The sequence below is a fragment of the Trichechus manatus genome, unplaced genomic scaffold (genome assembly GCF_000243295.1).
Source record: "Trichechus manatus latirostris isolate Lorelei unplaced genomic scaffold, TriManLat1.0 scaffold00058, whole genome shotgun sequence".
In the NCBI taxonomy this organism is placed as follows: Eukaryota; Metazoa; Chordata; class Mammalia; order Sirenia; family Trichechidae; genus Trichechus; species Trichechus manatus.
Genome location: NW_004443994.1, coordinates 3747800 through 3755494, shown reverse-complemented (window position 1 = coordinate 3755494; position 7695 = coordinate 3747800).

The window sequence follows — 7695 nt, the reverse complement described above, 5'->3', positions numbered from 1 at the left end:
AGTCCCTCGGGGAGTTTGGATGTGTCCATGGGGCCTCCATGACCTTTCCTTGTACAGGTTCAACCCATCTTCTTGACGGTCTTGTTCATTTTCACTGACGCTCTGCTTTACCAAGCATGATATCAGGGACTAGTCCCTCCTCATGACATGTCCAAAGTACGTGAGATGTAGTTGTGCCATCCTTGATTCTAAGGAGCATTCTGGCAGTACTTCTTCCAAGATGGATTTGTTCTTTCTTCTGGCAGTCCATGGTATATTAAATATTCTTCACCAACACCAGAATTCAAAGGCATCAATTCTTCTTTGCTCTTCCTTACTCATTGTCCAGCTTTCGTGTGCATATGAGGCAATTGAAAACACTATGACTCGGTTCAGGCGCACCTTAGTCCTCAAAGTGGCATCTTTGCTTTCAAACACTTTAAAGAGGTCTTTTGCAGCAGATTTGCCCAATGCAACAAGTCCTTTGATTTCTTGACTGCTGCTTCCATGAGGAAAAACTAGGAAAAATAGTGAAGAAAATCTAATAATTACGTGGGACACAATCAAGAGCAAAATTTGTGGGTGATCAGAGATCCAGAACAGGAGGGACAAAATAGAAAACACAAGGTAGATTGTTGAAGACTTGCTGGCAGAAACCTCCCCAAATATCAGGAAAGATGAGAAGCTGACCATGCAAGAAACTGAATGAACCCCATATAGAATTCTTGACACCAAAAGAAAGTCACCAAGGCATTCATAATCACACTTGCCAAAACCAAAGTCAAAGAAAGAATCCTGAGAGCAGCTTGAGATAAAGAAAAGTCACTTACAAAGGGGAAACAATAAGACTAAGCTCTGATTATTCGTCAGAAACAATGAAGGCAAGAAGGCAATGGGATGACATAAATAAAACCTTGAAGTAAAAATACTGCCAACCAAGAATAATATGTCCTACTAAATGTTCTCTCATGTATGATGGCAAAATTAGAACATTTCCAGATAAACAGAAATTAAAGGAATTTGTAAAAATCAAACCAAACTTACAAGAAATATTAAACGGAATCCTTTAGGTAGAGAACGAACAACATTGGACAACAAACTGAATCTAGGACACGGGGCAGGATTGGTCAAATCCCAACCCAGGTGAAGAACTCTCAATAATAAAACAAAGCTAAAAGACTTAAAACAGGGAAACAGAGACATTAATCTGTAAACGATGACAATGTCCAAACAATAAAAGCTGGAAAAGATATAGATATAAGAACTATTAAATGAAGAGGGACTCAAGGTGATATCAAGTAATAAAAGTTTGGTTCAAACTTAGGAAGATAAGGGTAAATTTCAAGGTAACCACAAAGTAAGTTAACAACCTACTCATCAGGATAAAAAAAGAAAAATATAAAGTCTCAGTAAACAAAAAATCTATAATGAATGAAAAGAAAAGAAACTCCACAAACAAAATGAAATTAGCACAGGAAGGTAAGAGGAACTAGGAAAATGTCAACACCACTAAAAAAGGCACAGTAATCTGACAGCAATAAACTCATACCTATTCATAATCACACTGTATGTAAATGACTTCAATGCACTCAGAAAGAGAAAGAGAGTGCTAGAAAGTATAAAAACCCATCAATGTGCTGTCTACAGGAGACACGCCTTACACACAAAATTATAAATATATTAAAAATCAAAAGATTGCAGAAATATATCAAGCAAACAGTAACCAAAAAGGGGCAGGAGTGGCAATACTAATTTCGGATAAAAGAGACTTTAAGGCAAAATCGACCATAAAAGACAATAAAGGACCTTATATAATGATTAAAGGGACAATCCACCAAGAAGTCGTAACCTTAGTAAATATTTACGCACCCGGTGACAGGGATCCAAAATACATAAAATGAACTAACAGCACTCAAAAGAGAAATAGAGTTTCACGATAATAGGTGGAAACTTACACATCACTGTAGGTAAAGGGCAGAACATCTAGAAAGAAACTCAACAAAGATACAGAAAATCTAAAGGCCACAATCAACGAATTTGACCGCATAGACATATATAGAACGCTCCACTCAACAGCAGAAAACTATACAATCTTTTCCAACTCACATGAAACATTCCCCAGAATAGACCACGTTATAGGTCAGAAAGAGAACCTTGATAAAATCCCAAACATTGAAATAATACAAAGCATTGTCTCTGATCACAATGTCGTAAAAGCAGAAATCAATAACAGGAAGTGCAAGAAAAAAAAATCAAATACATAGAAACTGAAAAACACCATGCTTAAAAAAGACAGGGTAGGAGTTGGGGCAAGGATGGTGGAGCAGTCAGATGGCTTCCTATGTCCCTCTTACAACAAAGACCTGGAAAAACAAGTGATTTGATTGTATATGAACATCTAGGAGACCTGAACAAGGCGAAGTTGAGGAATCAGACTGAGTGGCAAGGGGAGAGAGAGATGGTTCAGAAGCAGCAAGGAGTTGCTTCACCTGAACCAGTGGGAGCTGCAGTCCTTAAGCATGGGTCAGCTTGAATTGCACAAAGAGCTGGGCATACAGTGCAGCTCGCTCACTCCGGAGGCAGTTTGCACATAAAGAGAGAGCTGCCAGCAGGGATTCTGCTTGGACACTCTGAACCAGTGAAAAGCAGCACCCAAGCAGCTAAAGATAAATACATGTGTGTGGTGTTTGTTGGGATTAAAAAAAAAACCCATTTGGGAAATACCTCTCTCTCATTTACCTCCTCGCTCCCTGCTCTGCACCCAGGTCTGGCTGGCTTCAGTGATCTCTGAGTCCCCTGGGTCGGAAGTAGATCCCATAAGGTGCCCTGACCCATTCTCCTGGCCCTGGAGAGGGAACAAATTAACAAACAGGGAAAAAATAAGCTACTGGCTCCCCTAAGCCAGGAACTCAGGGTTGGCACAGCTCCTTTGCTTAGGCACAAGCATAAGGGGTCCGCAGACTTTGAGTGCCTTCCACCACTGTATAGACTTGTGTGGACCCATCTCAACAGCGCAAGTCCTCACTACCACAGTACAACAGGGTTAACACCTGAAGTCTGACTTCAACTGTTTCAGCTGTGAAGTGGCAGATTTGTGATGCTTGACACTGTTCTGCCCTTTAAGTAGGTGTCTTACCTGTCCACATCATGGGCTTGCGGACTAGTGGCTCAACCCATGCCACCTAGCCACCTTCTACAGGGGTCCAAGAATAAGTGGCGCCCCCCAGTCCTTACAGCCAACAGAGTAGGGTGCTCATAGTCTGGCAGCAAAACTCACCTACCTACTTGCTCTAGGGAATAGGGACACGCTTTCCTTTCAGACTCTCAGGGTCAGCCGTCAGCCTCCTGCCTTACTCAGTGTGTCACCCCCTACTGCAGCCAGATACCTGTGCCTATACCAATTACCCATGCCTCTCTGAGACTGTAGGTGAGAGCCTGCATCGCACACGTGGTGACTGACTGCCAGGACACCTGAGGTAAATCCATGCAGGAAAATTTAATGGACTCCTGGGCACACATACATAGTTACAGACCTAACTACCTGGTGACAGGATGTTAGAGCTTCAAAGGGGTCAAGAATCAACCTAGCACACAGGAGCAGCCTATTTGGGCATATCAAAATGAAACAAAACAAGAAGCTAGGACACACTCAACAAATATAAAATAAAATTATAATAACTTATTGATTGCTCAGAGACAACAGTCAATATCAAATCACATAAAGAGGCAGTCCTTGATGGCTTCAACAAGCTACCAAAATAAAGAAAGTAGAAGTTTTCTGGAGGAAGAGAATTTCTTGGAATTATCAGCAGCAGAATGCATAAGATTAATATACAGAACTCTTCAAGAAATTAGAAAAGAATTTTGACAAAATGAAGAGAGGGACAAAGAACACACAGACAAATTAGTAGCGGAACTTAAAAAAGTTATTCAAGAGCATAATGACAAATTTAATAGGCTGCAAGAATCCATAGAGAGACAGCGATCAGAGATCCAGAAGATTAACAATAAAATTTGAGAATTAGACAACTCAGTAGAAAGTCAAAGGAGCAGAATTGGAGCAGTAGAGGTCAGAATTAGTGACTTTGAAGATAAAGCACTTGAGAACAACTTATTTGAGGAAAAATCAGATAAAAGAATTAAAAAGAATGAAGGAACTCTAAGAGTTATGTGGGACTATATCAAAGAAAAATAACCTATGAGTGATAGGAGTACCAGAATAGGGGGGATAACAGAAAATACGGAGAGAATTGTTGAAGATTTGTTGACAGAAAAGTTCCCGGATATCATGAAAGATGAGAAGATATCTATCCAAGATGCTCATCGAACCCCACATAAGGTAGATCCCAAAAGAAAGTCACCAAGACATAGTATAATCAAACTTGCAAAAACCAAAGATAAAGAGAGAATTTTGAGAGCGGCTAGGGATAAAAGAAAAGTCATCTACAAAGGAGAGTCAATTAGAATAAGCTCAGACTACTCAGCAGAATCCATGCAGGCAAGAAGGCAATGGGATGGCATATATAAAGACTTGAAGGAAAAAAAATGCCACCCAAGAATTCTATATCCAAGAAAACTGTCTCTCAAATATGATGGCGAAATTAGGCCATTTCCAGATAAACAGAAGTTTAGGGAATTTGCAAAAACCAAACCAAAAGTACAAGAAATACTAAAGAGAGTCCTCCGGTTAGAAAATCAGTAACATCAGATAACAACGCAAGACTAGAACACAGGACAGAGCAACCAGATATCAACTCAGATAAGGAAGTCACAAAAATACATCAAAGCTAAAACACTGAAAATAGGGAAACAGGGATATCAATATGTAAAAAAAGAACAACATTAAACACAAAAAAGAGGGACTTAAAAATGTAGACATAGTTTTTCATATGGAGGGGAAGTCAAGGTAATATAAAGAAATAAAAGACGGGTATAAACTTAGAAAAATAGGGGTAAATATTAATGGAACCACAAAGGAAACTAACAATTCTACAAATCAAAATAAAAAACTACAAAAATATAGAGACTCAGCAAATACAAAGTCAACAATGATGAAAAAGATGAAAAGAAAATACATAAAGAAAAATGACTCAGCACAGAAAATTAAGGGGAACAAAGAAACTGTGAACAACACAAAAAAGACATTGAAATGACAGCACCAAATTCATGCCTATCAATAATTATGCTGAATGTAAATGGACTAAATGCACCGATAAAGAGACAGAGAGTGGCAGATTGGATAAAAAAGCATGATCCTATATGCTGCCTAGAAGAGACACACCTTAGACTTAAAGACACAAACAAGTAAAAGCTCAAAGGATGGAAAAATCTATCAAGCAAACAACACTCAAAAAAGAGCAGGACTGGCATTATTAATCTCTGATAAAATAGACTTTAAAATAAAATCCACCACAAAGGATAATGAAGGACACTATATAATGATTAAAGGGTCAATACACCAGGAGGACACAACTATAATAAATATTACACACAGAACGACAGGGCTCCAAAATACATAAAACAAACTCTAACAGCACTGAAAAGAGACATAGACAGCTCCACAATAGTAGTAGGAGACTTTAACAAGCCACTTTTGTGAAGGACAGAACATCCAGAAAGAAGCTCAGAAAAGACAAGGAAGAGCTAAATGCTACAATCAACCTTCCTGATCTCATAGACATACACCAAACACTCCACCCAACAGCAGCCAAGCATACTTTCTTTTCCAACGCACCTGGAATATTCTCCAGAATAGTCCACATATTAGGCCATAAACCAAGCCTTAACAAAATTCAAAGCATCAAAATATTACAAAGCATCTTTTCTGACCATAAAGCCATAAAAGTAGAAATCAACAACAGAAAAGCAAGGGAAAAAAATTCAACACATGGAAACTGAACAACACACAACACCTTGCTCAAAAACTACTGGCTTATAGAAGAAATTAAGGATGGAATAAAGAAATTCATACAATCAAAAGAAAATGAAAATACATTCTACCAGAACCTTTGGGACACAGCAAAAACAGTGCTCAGAGGTCAGTTTATAGCAATAAATGCACACATCCAAAAAGAAGAAAGGGTTGTAATCAATATTAACCCTACACCTGGAAAAAGTTGAAAGCGAGCAGTGAAAGAAACCCTTGGGTGCCAGAAGAAAGGAAATGATAAGAATTAGAACAGAATTAAATGAAACAGGAATAGAAAACCAACTGAAAGGGTTAACAAGACCAAAAGCTGGTTCTTTGTAAAGATCAACAAAATTGATAAACCATTGGCCAAACTGGAAAAAAACAAAACAAAACAAAACAGGAGAGGATGCAGATAATCCGTACAAAAAATGAGATGGGTGATATCACAACAGACCCAACTGAAATTAAAAGAATCATAACAGAATACTATGAAAAATTGTACTCTAACAAATTTGAAACCTAGAGGAACTGGAAAAATTTCTAGAAACTCACTACCTACCTAAACTAACACAAACATAGGTAGAAAAACTAAATAAATCCATAACAAAATAAAAGATTGAAAAGGTAATTAAAAAAATCTCCCAATAAAAAAAAGTTCTAGCCCGGATGGTTTCACCAGAAAATTCTACCAAACTTTCAGAGAAGAGTTAACACCACTACTACTAAAGGTATTTCAGAGCCTAGGAAAGGATGGAATACTTCCAAACTCATTCTATGAAGCCAGCATAACCCTAATACCAAAACCAAGTAAAGACACCACAAAACATGAAAATTACAGACCAACATACCTCATGAACTTGGATGCAAAAATCCTCAACAAAATCCTAGCCATTAAATTCAGCAACATATCAAAAAAATAATTCACCATGATCAAGTGAGATTTATACTAGCTATGCAGGGATGGTTCAACATTAGAAAAACAGTCAATGTAATCCATCACATAAATAAAACAAAAGACAAGAACCACATGAACTTATCAATTAATGCAGAAAAGGCATTCGACAAAGTCCAAAACCCATTCATGATAAAAACTCTCAGCAAAATAGGAATAGAAGGGAAATCTTCAATATAATTAAGGGCATTTGTACAAAACTAACAGCCAACATCATCCTGAATGGAGAGACTTTGAAAACTTTCCCCTTGAGACCGGGAGCCAGACAAGAATGCCTTCTAACATCACTCTTATTCAACATTGTGCTAGAGGTCCTAGTCAGAGCAATTAGGCTAGAAAAAGAAATAAAGGGCATCCAAATTGGTACGGAAGAAGTCAAAGTAACTCTATTTGCAGATGATCTTATACACAGAAAACCCCAAAGAATCCACAAGAAAACTACTGGAACTAGTAGAAGATTTCGTCAAAGTATTAAGATACAAGATAAACATACAAAAATCAGTTGGATTCCTTTACACCAACAAAAAGAACTTCAAAGAGGAATTCACCAAATCAATACCATTTACAATAGCTCCCAAGAAGATAAAACACTTAGGAATAAATCTAACCAGAGACGTCAAAGATCTATGTAATGAAAACTACAAGACACTATTGCAAGAAACCAAAAGAGACCTGCATAAGTGGAAAAACATACCTTGCTCATGGATAGGTAGACTCAACATAGTGAAAATGTCAATTCTACCCAAAGCAATCTACAGATAGAATACAATCCCAACCCAAATTCCACCAGCATTTTTTAAGGAGATGGAGAAACAAATCACCAACTTCATACGGAAAAGGATAAATCCCCTAA